Source organism: Onychomys torridus, chromosome 4 (genome assembly GCF_903995425.1).
Source record: "Onychomys torridus chromosome 4, mOncTor1.1, whole genome shotgun sequence".
NCBI classification, from domain to species: Eukaryota; Metazoa; Chordata; class Mammalia; order Rodentia; family Cricetidae; genus Onychomys; species Onychomys torridus.
The window spans coordinates 22,764,802-22,778,941 of record NC_050446.1 but is presented as its reverse complement, the minus strand read 5'-3'; positions in this window follow the sequence as shown (position 1 = coordinate 22,778,941).

Sequence of the window (14,140 nt, the reverse complement as noted above, 5' to 3'; positions counted from 1 at the left end):
TTTTAAAAAGAAAACTCTGTCAAGAGCTGCTTACCTGGTTTCTGGGGGTAAGAAGGGAGCATGAACATATTTGCCTTTTGTTGTTTCTTTACCATTTACACAGGGCTTTCTGTATACCACTCTAACAAACCCAACTAATTTTTCCATTTCACTGTTGAATTAGTCAGTTTTCCATCGCTATAATGAAATACCTGAGATCATCAAATTTTAAAACTTTTGGAAGAGTCAGTCAACGATCTGAGCCTGGTGGCTCTGAAGGGGCAGAGGACTCCCAAATCCCCTCCCAGTGAGCTGCAGCCCTTCCACTGGGCCCCAGCTCCATTTCCATCGCCTCCCAGCCTTTAAGACTCAGACCTGTTGGTGAGAGTTAAGATCCAACCACAAGCTGGGTGTCTTGACACACGCTTTTAACCCCAGCACTTGGGAAGAAGAGGCAGGTGGGTCTACACAGAGTGAGTTCCCAGACACCTGGGACTATATAATAGACCCTGTCACAAAAAAATAAATTAGCTCCAAACAACAGTGCTGTCAGACTCCTTTCTTGGTCAAATTTAAGACTTGTCTTCTCTACCAAAAACAACTGACAAACCTGTTACAAGAAAGGAAACAAACATCTAGGGCCCAGGTGCTCTCCTGAAGCCAAACATTCTTTTCTAACACATTTATATTCAGTTTCCCTGCATAAAGGCCAAAACTGAGTCAGAGGACCTGAGCTGACTTTCTACCTAGGCCGTGCCCCTGAGTGACTAACACTGGTCCCTTTCAACACCTGCCCCCATCTGTCACTTTTACAAATATTTCCATTCTACTAGCTCTAGAAAAATCTGAGATTTCCAAAATGGATTTGATTATTTTGTCTTTTTTTTTTTTTTCCCCATAAAAATCTTAATCTCCTCCTTTCAAAGCTGGGCATAGTGCTGAAGATGCAGCTGCACAAACAGCATGCTCACAAAGGGGGTGTGACGTCTGTGTTCCATGCCAGCATTGCAAGAAGAAAGGGAAGACAGGGAGAAAGATTCAGCATAAGGATTGTCGTTGGCTTGTTTGTTTTTTTCAAGACAGGGTTTCTTTGTGTGGCCCTGGATGTCCTGGAACTCATTCTGCAGACCAGGCTGGCCTCGAACTCATAGAGATCTGTCTGCCTCTGCCTCCCAAGTACTGGGATTAAAGGAGTGTGCCTCCACTGCCTGGCAAGAATATTTGTTAATCTTAGAAGTTTATTTTAGGGATTACGGGAAATTTTGTAAGTGGAAAAAAAATGTTTAAAGTTGATTTGATGGAACGGCATTTTATTTGAATACTTTTACAATTGTATGCCTAAGCTTACTTCCAAGACTGATGACCTAAGGTCAGTTCCTGGAACTCACACAAGGGGAGGAGAGAGCAAACTCCTATAAGTTATTTTCTGACTTACACACACAGGCACACACACACACACACAAACACACACACACACACACACACACACACACACACACACACACACACACACACACACACACACACACACACCACTGTAGGGTGCACATATGTTAAATAAATGTAATCTTAAGCAAACAAACCAGTTGTGGTGGTGCACACAGGTAGGGTATGCAGAAGAGGCCAAGGCAGGAGAACCAGAAACAAAAGTAGAAGGTAAGATAAAAAATAGGGTTGCAGAGAAGAGAAGGCGAAACTAAGCAAGGGTTAAGGCTTAGAAGACTGGATGAGCAGTGAAGTTGTTTAAGCAGAGTACAGCATGTTGTGCAAAAATATAAAACTGAGACGACTGTATCTCCATCACTGAGCATGTAACCTGCTGGGTCTCCAAGATGCTCAGAACTCATCCTGATTGGTCTTCTCTGATCTGATTGTGAAAGGTAGCGAACACCTACCTACCTTTCACAATCAGATCAGAGAAGGTGGTTAAAATTTGGGGCCCAATCTTTGTCTGTTCCCTTCATAATTGTCAGTAGCCATCTAGAGTTCTTACTTGGTCTAGAGTTGCTTTCTGCCGTGTACCCACTCAGGGAGATACACAGCTGACACATTGACACCTACAGGACAGCAGTCACTGCCCGCCCCGATGAGCTTTTCCTTTGGAAAGCTTTCACTCACTAGTTCTGCCTAGAACCTGGTGTTCAGAACCTTTCGGTAGCAACAATGTTAAGTTACTGACTACACACACCACTTAAAAGAGGCCTGGAAGAAAATTCATTGTTGTTTGGTTCATGGATCCCTCAATTTCCTGAGTGCCTATTTCTGAACTTTATTTCACTTTCAACTATTTCTTTTACAATAGTGGTTCTCAACTTGTGGGTCGTGACTCTATTGAGGGGTCAAATGACCCTTTCTCAGGGGTCACCTAAGACCATTGGAAAACACAGATATTTATACATGACTCATCACAGTAGCAAAACTCCAGTTATGAAGTAGCAACAAAAATAATTTTATGCTTGGGGATCAGCAAAACATGAGGAGCTGTATTAAAGGGTCGCAACATTAGGAAGGTTAGAACCACTGGGCTACAAATTCAAATAGCTCCTGGCTTCCTAACTGTAATCAGGCACTGTTTTCAGGTGAGGAATAAGCATCAGAAACACATGATGAGCTCATAAGACAAAAAAAATTCTATGTCCCCGTCCTCCTGTTTCCATGCAAATATCCCCAGTAATTAAATCAGGAAAAGAAAATGTAGCAAAAATGTATCAGCCAAATGGCTTCAAATTTTCGGAAGAAGCTGTAAATATGGTCCTTTTTGAAGATCAGGTTCTAACTAGAGTAGGAGAAAGGGTAATGTTGTTCTGATGAAGCAGTTTTTAAATCTTTGTCAGTGATTTAAAGAGAGATAACTGGTATATGTTAAAGAAGCTGGCAAGGTTTTTAAATAGTTCGGACACTACAGGGAGCTTTTTGTTTCTCTTAAAGCAATGTACTCAGAAGTGCTGGCAAGACTTTGCTTGAATGTAGCTGTGCTTATGTGAGGAAGTTATTTTGAATTACCCTAGTATAAATATGCATGACTTTATTTGTATTGAAAATTCCCTTTGCAAGTGAGTGAATAGGGACTGTTACATCTCTGTTACTTTGAAAATGATTTAGTATTTCATTTTAGAAATAAAATATCACACCCGGAATTCAAACATAATGCCAGATTTCTGTCTGTGCCCACAGGTGATTTTGCACCTACATGAACACCTTTCAACTTTGCCATATAGAACAAAGAGAATAAATTGTCTGAGGTCTATGACCTTCTCACACCCACATACTCAACAATTCATGCAGTCTTTACTCACCAAGCTCTGTCCTGGGCACTCAGTACACAGCAACAGGCTTAAAGTGCTGCTCCTCACAACACATTTCAGACACTATTCTGTTTGCTCCAGGCCGTTTTTAGTAACACAGTGGAAATGGCAAATGCTTGAGTCATATTATTCAAAATTGAAGCCTACCGAAGACTATAGATAAGACTAGCATTGAAAGCTTGTGTTTCCTTTAAACAGAGAGGAGAGAAAGCAAGGTGGGACGAAGTAGGAAGTGCACCTGACGCAGGAGAGAACCGAGACAGAAGAGTGTTGGAGAAAGCAGGGAACAGGACTCAAACGCTCCTGCACACCTTTGCACAGAAGGTTGTCTACATGAAAGTCACATGGTCTTTGGCTGATGGAAGCTGTCAGTTCAGTTTTTAAAAAATGGAAAATAAGCAGAAGAAAGTGCCCCATCTTCTGCTTCATTTTTTTTTGTTTGTTTTGTTTTTTAGTTACAGTGTAGAGTCCAGAATGGGTCCATCGTCTATCCCAAATTACTACTCCACGCTAGTCCTCCTAATGAGACCTTAGCTTTTCTAGTCAGCTCCATTCTCTCTGTGTGCTTCTTCCTTTTTCAGAAAACACCTGTTAAACTTTGGTGTAGTCTATCAGAAGCAAGCCACAAAAAGCCTCACCAATGCCATATGGAGAATAAGATGACTATATGTACTCAGTTCTACCTCTGCTACTTTTCTTCAGGCTGCCTAGTAACAGAGACACACAAGATAGACTAAAATACTGTGTCCTATACTATACTTCAGAGACTTTCAAGTTCAGAGCTTTGTCCAAAGGGAGCTGATCAGGTCTCAGTATCCACAGTGCCTGCCTAGTGCCTTCATCTGGGCCCATTCTTTCCTCAAAGTATGATTGGAGTAGATTATAAGTTTATGTCTCTACAAAGCTTCTTAGGAATGAAAGGTTGTCCAATATTTTTATCTAACAGGCAAGTGGAGAAAACACAGCCATTGGAGATCACTTTCCCTTGCCAAACAGACTATTATTTGGAGACCCTAACTTGAAATAAGCTTAAACTTTTCCAAGTGAATGTATTCCCTTTAATATAATGAAAGTATGACAATGTTTTGCCCCAAATTCAAAATCCATTGTGATTTCAAATGCTATTTATTAGCATATTTCTTTCCCACAACCCGAATACTTACCTCAACTATGCAAGAATCCTCTCTAGTAGAAGCAAAACTTCAAGATGATCATCTTACAGAATAGTCACAGCAGAAGTCATGTGGCTAAGTTTTCAACACAGCACTAAATATACAGTGATAGTAGGTGGCAAGAAAGCTCAGGACTGTGATGTTTTCCCTAAACCAAAATCCCAACCTCTAAGCACACAAATAAGGAACGTTTTAAAGAAAAAAATTGCTATCACTTTATTGTTTTAAAAGACTAAACACTTTTTGTGAACTTACAGCTTTGTTCTATCTCCCTCCTCCAAGGAAGGGTGCCCCTACCTTTGTGCCAAGAACAATAGGTAGGCCAGCTTCCCTCAACATGGCAAAAGTGCCACTTTACCACAGAAACTTTACTTGTGGTTCTACAATGACCAGGAAACAACTCATCAGAATGGATTTTTTTCTTTCTTTCTTTTCTTTTCTTTTTTTTTTTTTTTTTTTTTTTTTTTTTTGCATGTGTAGCAAAGTTAGTTCCAGAGAGAGAAAGGAGCCTGGTCTTCACTGTAACAGAACCACTTGCAACAATATGCTCCCTGTGTCCACAGCCAGGCCTCCCTTGACACCCTCTTTTCTAGGGCATAGGGTAGAAAAGTCATATACACAGTAGATCATGCCAGGGCTTGCTGACACAACCCTACTCTAAGCATGCAGAGGGAGAATGAAGCAAAGCCTGTGTTGTGCACATGGTCTCCCTTTTCTTTTTGAAAGCACATGTCCCAGCTCTCAACCTGGAGGAAAAGACAATGCAGGCTAACTTTCTCCAATTTAGTCTGTCCCTCTGCCCCTCCCACCTCCATCCAGCTGTGGAAATTTTAGCAAGAGATCCTCTTTTTGCCTTGAACAAAACTCTGGTACTTCTTGACCACTGAATGCTATCTGGAAGGGTTCTTCCTCTAAGGGCAGGACACACTTGAAGAATTAGCTACAAGAATGCTCCTTACCCTGGCAAGTGGAAGTGTGAAATACAGAACCAAATTCCATTAGTTTTCAGTTTTGAAAAGTGTATTTTGTGATCCTGGGGTTGAACTCAGGTTGACATTCTTGTTTGAGGAGTACTACTGTAACAGCTAAATCACGGCCCCTTCCTTTTATTTTGCAAGGGGATCTTACCAAGTTGCCCAGGCAAGCCTTAAACTTGTGGCCCTCCTGCCTCAGCCTCCTGAATGCTTAGATTATAGGCCTGAACCAGCAAGCATGGCTTACAAATAGTTTTGTTTTATTTTGTTTTTACTGCCGCTGTTAGTATCATGGTATTTATAATCATAAGCACCCCACTCTTTCTCTTATGAATTTAAAAATCCTATAAGCCGATTATGTTTTGACATTATTGTCAGTAAACATTAATCTTTTTAGGATATGAGAACCAATTAAAGAATTCCTAATAAAATCAGTAAGACAAATAAAAAGCAATGAAGTCATTACAAAAAAAAAAATGAAATCCCATAGCATCACCTAGGATGATTTTCGCTCTGGTTTCATAATTTAACCTCATGTATGTTTCAGGTCATCTACAGATGGGTCTTAGTATTCATCAGCATGATTACCTAATGTTACTTTACATGTTTGTTATAATTCCCTGACACAACCAGCTAGAATCTACATTTTCTTTGTTCATTTCTAAACTGAGGTTCATAGTATTAAACAGTATCTGTACAACAAAATTAATTCTCACAAAGCAAGGAATCAAATCTAGTCTATGTAATTTCAAAACATGTGTATTTGTATGCAATGGTTCCTAGTTATGGTGACTATTGCTGTGATGAAATACCCAGACCAAAGCAAGTTGGGGAGGAAAGGGTTTATTTAGCTTACACTTCCATATCATTGTTCATCATCAAAGAAAGTCATGACAGGAACTCAAAGAAGGCAGCACCCTGGAGGCAGGAGCTGATGCAGAAGCTATGGAGGAGAGCTTCTCCCTGTGGCTTGCTTAACCTGCTTTCTTATAGAACCCAGAACTACCAGCCTAGGGATGGCACCACCCAGAATGGGCTGGGCACTCCTCTATCAATCACTAAATGAAAAAAATGCCTTACAGCCGGATCTTGTGGAGGCATTTTCTCAATTGAGGTTTCCTCCTTTCAGATAACTCTAGCTTGTGTTAAGTTGACATAAAAATAGCCCACTATTACCAAGGATAATTAAAATAAGCTAAGTTAGAATACATCACAACAATGCTCAAGTTCTACTCAAGAGGGCTAAAGGAAATCATAGAAAGAATCAAAGCTCTTTCTGTCACATGTGTAGGTGATGAAGTCTCCATCATCAATCAATCTAATACTTAAGCTCAGTGCCTAGGCCTGGGTAGCAATCTCCCAAAAGGAGCTATTCTGAGCAGGGGACCCTGAAGAAGAGACTTGGGTCAGGAAACACACTTTGTAAGCCAAAGGCACCAAAGCCAGAAAAAGTATTTAAGAACTTGAGCTGAGCCAGGAAGTAGTGGCACACCTTTAATCCCAGCCCTTGAGAGGCAGAGGCAGACAGATCTCTGAGTTTGAAGCTGGTCTGGTCTACAGAGCAAGTTCCAGGACAAGACTACACAGAGAAACCCTGTCTCAATAAACAAAAAAACAAAAAAATCAAATCAAAACAAAACAAAAAAACAAAAAAAAAAAGACTTGAGCTAATACTGTAAACTGAAGAAAAAATTAATATCAATGTTGGCCTAGAAGGCAAAGTAAACAATACACAAAAACACAAAGGCCTACTGCAACATCCAGGAAGACTAGAAAAGAGTTACAGTGAAGAAACAATTATCACAAAAAAAATCAAGGAATCCTGATCACATGGGTTGTCACATGAGTGTGGCTTTGTCTATGAGGGCAGACTTAGTAGACAGAAAGACCCGCAAATGGTCACCGATTCTCCCAAGCCCACAGTTTCTTGATAATATGGTGTGAAAAGTTAGGTCCTTGGGATCTTCTGTCAAAATTAAGTGGGATGCGAGATGGTTTAGCCTTGTGTCAGCTCCAGAGAAACAGGTTTCTTTACGCTTCTGGTTATCATGCCCTCCCTCAAATCCTTAGAATTATGCAAAATCAAAACCAAAGACAGCACAACGTTTTAAATGACTCTTATGACACTTGTGTATTGAATTGTGTTTCTGTTGTAGGTGTGCATGCCACAATGCAGTTGTGGAAGTCAGAGATGGCATGGAGGAGTTGGTTCTCACCTGCCAACACTGGGTCCTAAGGGTTGAACACAGGCCTTGGCTGGACATCTCATCAGCTCCCGGTCCAAAGTTTATAATTCTCAACTTTTGGCAAATTATGGAGGGTCAAAGAAGACTTCAGAGGAATCAAACTAGGCCACTAGACAGTTTGTAGGTGCGAGCTGTTTCTGATCCCATTAGCAAGAAAGAAAGGAAAGAGTACTGGTCACTCCAGACCCCTAAGCCGATTCCAAAGGTTCCTTGTGGTATTTTTAACCTACAGGGAATATGGAACATGGAATGGATCCTTTGAGAAAAGGAACAATTAAGGGACCCTTTAAGAACTACAAATGATTATAAGTGCTCCTAGGAGTCTTAAAGGGCAACAAAAATCCTTCAGTATTCTGGCTAAATATCGAAATGCTTTCCATCCAGCACTTGCATTGATTTTTAAGCTTTGCATCAAAAAGAAAATCTGGCCTTGTGGATATTTTAGAGACTAGGAGATTTCATTTTCCACTTAGTAAACTGACTTTCTTCCCGACTTGAGGTGCTGGAAATCATCATAAACCCTGGGACATGTGTCCAAAAGGGAATACTCACTGCATTATGAGTGGTCTTAAAGCAAAGCGCTGCAACAGCCTCCTTGTCTCCAAATTTGTGAGTTTGCTGCCTCCTTCTATTCCCAACTCTTCCTTAAGATCACTTCTGGGCTTTTGCACATTTAACCTTTAAACTCAAAGACCGTGTATGGGATTACAGAACACAAGAAACTTCACATTCAGACATTGCACTAAATTCCTTTTCAAAAGAATCTGATATTTATAACCAAATTAGGGCCATGTTGAATATAATAAATTAACTGCTGAATTAGCAGAAAGAAAATGCTCTATTTATTTGTTCTTTGGTGGCTATGCATCCTTTTAAACAGTCCTGGAAAATCACAAGCAACCATAAATCCTAAAATATTCAAAATTTCTTGGTCCTACCTTTATCCAACCTGGATGGCCAATTCTGTTTGTCCAAGTTTTCATTATCATAAAACTACAACACAGCAAATTCTCATGCATTACTTCACTTAATTCTTCACAACAGCCTGAGGGATAGGTGCAGTCAGTATACCCACTGGAGATAGAGAACCAAGCTTACAGTAGATTGCCTGTGACCAGGAAGAGAATAATCAGATAGAGGCTTGAACTTCAGTATCATAAAAATAACATGGACCGACTTGCTAAATCATTTTTAAATAACTTCAACCAGCCCACATATTAATAAGTTAAAAAAATGAAAACTTATCTAAATATCAAACCTGAATTATTTGTCAAATGCCTCATATTTCTGCTTACACCAGAGTAAATCAGCCAAGAAGTTCAATGCCACATTCCAATAAGAATAGATGGTGTACAATTAGTGCACATATCTGAATTTAGGACGAACAGTTACTTGATTTCACATGGAGATCGTTTTCCTAATTGTACATCTGCCATGTGTTTCAATGAGCTTGCTACATAAATGGTTTACAAATTGTTAATAAGTTTTATGGATCTCTAGAAAGAATATAATAGCATAACAAACTTTTACAAGTACAGAAATTTCACATTAAAATATCACTTTATTTCTTTATCCTGGAAGAATGAATTTTAAAAAACACATTTAAAATCAAGCATTAGATATGCAAATATGTGTTCAGATCAGAGATACCAAAATTATTCAGATGATTAATTATTCATCATAAAATGTCAATTAATAATTATGAAGCTTAAAAGGCATCTTTCTAATGCATCTTTATTTTTCTTGGCCTAAAAAAGGGCTTAATGTACATGTTCAATTGACTCATAACAAGTTTTAAAAATTCAACAAAGTAAACAAATTGTAAACAAGAGCAAGCTCTCTGATTTTTAATAAGAGAACTACAAATGTGCTCAAAGTGTAGGAAAGAACAGTAATTATAATCATCATGAAAATTATAAGTGGAGCCAATTCATGACATATGAAGCCTCATGTTCACTCACCTGCTAGGAAATGGACAGCAACCTGGCCAGGAAAACAATCCACATACCCAAGCTATGGATCTGCTTAGCAATTAACAGACCGTGTAACAGGCTGCTTCTACCTGAATTGATCTGTCTATGGTGAGGAGCAGAGGGACCGCTTTGGGATTTTTTTTTTTTTTTTTTTTTTTACACTTTCCAATAATCACTAAAAGAAAAACCAGTTTGTGTCTTGAATTTACCTACTATAATTTCTAAAGTCTGATAAGCATGATTAGAATAATGTATTTGTAAGTAAGAACAATTTGCATATGGCCTTAATTATAATGGCTCTCCCTGTGTCAAATACTTTCATATTTTTCCAAGAAGATTATATCTTTTTTTAAAAAAAATTATCTGTCAGAGCTGATATAATAATAGAGAGTAATAAGCTGTTACAGTCACTGAGATATTCATTTATTTTCATTATTATTTTACTTTTCACTGACACCTGGCGAACTTGTCTGTAAGACCCGGGAGTTATTTTAGTCAGGGTGTCCCTGACCTCCCGCTGGTAAATTAATTGCATATTAAACACTGTGTTTTGAAAACGAAATGATAAATCTGGACATATAAAGGAGACACCAAAAAATTGACCAAGAAGGTAAGTTAGGGAGGAAAACGAGATTGCAAAAGGAATATAGAAAGCAAAGAGAATGTGCAGAATGCAATTGCGACAGAATTGCAAGAAAATACGGATAAAGGGCAGAGAGGACTGAAAGGAGGGCAAGAGGAAAGGAAGGAGGGAGATTCGGGTTTCCAATCCCCTGGCGAGGCTGCTGGCGTCCGCACCCTGAATGCCCAGCCTTCCAAGTTGAGGCGAAAGCCACCTCCTCGGGCCTGCGTCGCCTCTAACTTGCTGCAAGTTTTCTGGTGACTCCTCCAGAGCCCCTTTCCTTCCACCACCACCCCCCTTTTGTGAGATTGACAGTCGCGTGGAGGAGGCTTTTCCAGGCACAGCCTTTCTCATGATAATCAGCCCCCTGCATCACCTCCCGGCCGCCGCTGCTTCCTCGCGGAGCGGGGCTCGCGGACCCGGGGGACCGGAAACAGGGCGGCGGGCGGGGAGCAGGCCGGCGAGCCAGGTCAGCTGACCGGGAGCGGGGCGGGGGTCGCGCGGTGCCAGGGCGGGGTCGGGTGTGTGCAGAGGAGGGCGGCGGGCCCGCGAGCCCCCCACGTGCTCCGGGACAGACGGAGGGAGCGAAGTTCGCGGGGGGCTGGGGGGGGAGGCTGGGGGGGGGGGCGAGCGCGCCGGGAATGGGGAACTGCGAGCAGACCTGCTTTGCATCAATAAATTAAGATGCTCATTTGAGTCCTGAAGTTTGCTGGTTCCTGTCAGTAAAGACGTTGGCAAACACCCCGAAGCCGAGATGCAGCCTTTACTTCAAATAAAATAGGAAAATAAAATCCTCAGCTGGCCGCCCCGCTGGGGCTAGGTGACGTGCGAGATTCCACAGCCTGCGGGCTTCGCAGCAGGGAGGTGAGGGACGCTCTCGGACTCTCCGGTCTTGTTTTGGTTTTGTTTGAAAGGGCTTCTCTGAGACGCTCCGATTTTTTTTTTTTTTTTTTTTTTTTTCAAATAGGCTTTCCCCTCCTATCCTAGGCTCAACTCCGAATGGATTGGATTTCGAGTTTGCACGTGAGAAAACCGTTTGGCTTTGCTCAGACCCCTCCGTCTCCCCCACACACCTAATCCAGGGGTCCGGGGTATCAGCCTTTGCTCGCAACTCTAAAAGAAGTTACCCACTTCCTGCATAGCGGTACAGGATTGAAATAATTCCTCTAGATGAAAGATCAATTCCATTTCTAAACCAGAATAGATTCCTTTTTTTTTTTTTTTTTAATTTTCCCCACATGGTACAAAATAAACACAATTTTCTTTTAAAAAAAATTATAAGCTGTGGCCAAATTCGAATTCTTTCTTCAGCTTGTGTATTCAAGGGCAGAAAGGTACCTCCTTGGGCCTCTGGGCCAGCAAGAGGAGTGGGGGCGGGGGAACGGCTGTGAAAGTTGAGGAAATTGACAGACTGAGAGGTGAAAGGGGGGACAGGCTCCGGGTCCGCTGCCGGGAACTGGAAACAAAAGGGTGTCCTCCTCACCCTGCCTCGGAGGGGGGGCGGGATGGTCCTGAGGGGAGCAGTTGGTTTTACCCAAGGAAACCCGCAAGAACTATTTTCCCCTCCAATGTCGATGTCAATATTATTTCACATTTGCATGTATCTGTTGTTTTAATGCCCTTCGCCTGCGCTAATCTCAAAGTGGATTATTAACGGGGAAAACAGTCCGAAAAGGAGCCGGTCCTTCTATTGCAGGACGTGTTTTCCTGCATGAGGAGCCCCAGAGAGGTCCCTGGTCCCTCTGGACTTTTCATCCTGCGCTCCTGTATTATGTGGATCCCACGGTCCCCATTGTCCCTGACCTGGCCCTGGGACCGAGGGAGTGTTCTGAACAAATTTATATTCCAGCTTCCTCTGGTCCTACTGCCTCTGTGATGTGGGAACACTCGGTCAAAAGCTTGGGGAGGGGCGTGCCAGGCGAGGGCTGTGGGCAATCTAGCCCTGCGCTCAGCCTCGCGATCTTTCCCGTACCACCACCCAAACGTCCACCTTCATGGGAACCTAGGAAATTGAAGTTAGTTTTGTTTTGTTCTCTTCCCCCCCACCCCCAAATACATGGAAAAACATGTCGAAACTCAGTGCAAACTATTGGGGGCCGCCTCCTGGCACTGGAGTGATGACTGAGCCCAAGGTAATCAGATAATTGGGTGTTTTTAATAGAAATAGTCAGCAGTCTATTTTGTCAGATCTGATGTAAGAAGACATTTTATATCCATGATAAAGACAGTGTTTTGTTAGCTATTTGTTCGCCTTGCCCTATAGTCTCATTGTGCCTTTGCACCAATGTGTCTGAGCTAAAAACGTCCAGTGCTTAGCTACCTGGGTTTTTGCAGAAGGGTCCTGCCAGCAGACACTCCCTAGAACAGGCTGGTTATTTCTCCGCAGTGGGAGAGGGAGGCTTAAGGCACTTTGGGAGAAAGCTGGTCTCTGATTTTTTTTTTAAAGGAATGAGAGAAGGAAGGAAAGAAGATATGAACCGTAATGATAAATCTTAGAGAAGGAAACTTGATAAGTCTTACATATATTTAGTACAGATACAAGATAGTATGAGAAATGTAAATGTAGGACTAATGTGTTTGATCCATGTTGGAAATCTTTTTTTATTAACAATTTTTTGACTGAAAATCTTTACAACCTATAGATCATCTATAGGTACTTTATCTGTGATGGGGGCATAGGGGGGATTAATTTATCCAATCATTCTCATTGTAAATGCTCAAATTAGGAAAGAGGTGAGTGTGTGTAACCAACTGTGAAAATCCGCTTTCTTGCACCCTAGAATGAAATCTAGCTGTGGTCATGCTGGGTGGTTGTTACCCTCCCCCACCACCACTGAAAAATAAACATGCAAAATACAAAGCCCTGTAGCTCTGGGAGTGTGGATGTGGCAGCCCCTGAGGTGGCTTCCCTCCTTTGAGTGCAGTCCAGTGACTCCTGCATTCAAAGTCTTGCTGTGGGCACACATTCAAAGCACAGTTCAAAGCAGTTTATCTTAATATGAGTAAAAGTCTAGTGTTGGATCAGGGTATTATTTGTTTCAGGTTTCTTCAGACTGAAAACAGGGCACTATGACATATCTGACAGTATTGAAGCAGAAAGACTGATAAGAGGCGGCAGCTGCTCCTCACACCTCCACATTTACCTTTACACGAGGAGCCTACAGGCTGTGGGGACTGGGCGTTTATCTGTGCTCTGAGGTTCTTAAATACTTTCACTATTTAAAAGAAGTGAGGAGGGGTCTCCTAGTCCTTTAAGAAATTGAGCCTGGACTGTTGAGGCAAAGCAGTTTCTTCCTTTTCCGATAGATGACTGTACAGAGCATCCTCGAATCTGGCTGTCTTTATTTACTTCTATATTAGTTCCAATTATGTGCAGTGTAAACCAGCTTTTTGATTAACAAAACAGCAGAGCATTGGTTAAGAACACTTAAACTTCAAAAAAATTCCCCTGGGAAGTGGGCTCTGAATTGGTTAATAATGTGCAGTACTTGCTAAATTGCTGACTTCCAGATGTGGAAAATATCTTTCTTGTTTAGGACCTATGTAACCTGATTGGATTACGACAGAAGCGTCACGTTGGAAGCTTTTGAGTGATTATTTAATTAACCATACAGTAGAAAGCTGTATTCTCCAGGAAATCCCTTCCATATTTGCATAACCAATCCCTCCAGAGCAAAGGTGGAGCCTTTTCTTTTTAATTTTACTTTAATTGCAATATCAAAAATATGTACTTCAAAACTTCGACCCCACACAGTTTAATGCCACCCTCTTTTTTCTATCATTGAAGGCTCTTCTGGCCTTTCTCCTTTTTCCTGTCCCTAACTCCCTCACTTTGTAGTGTGGTCTGCATGAGATGCAGAGAGATCCAA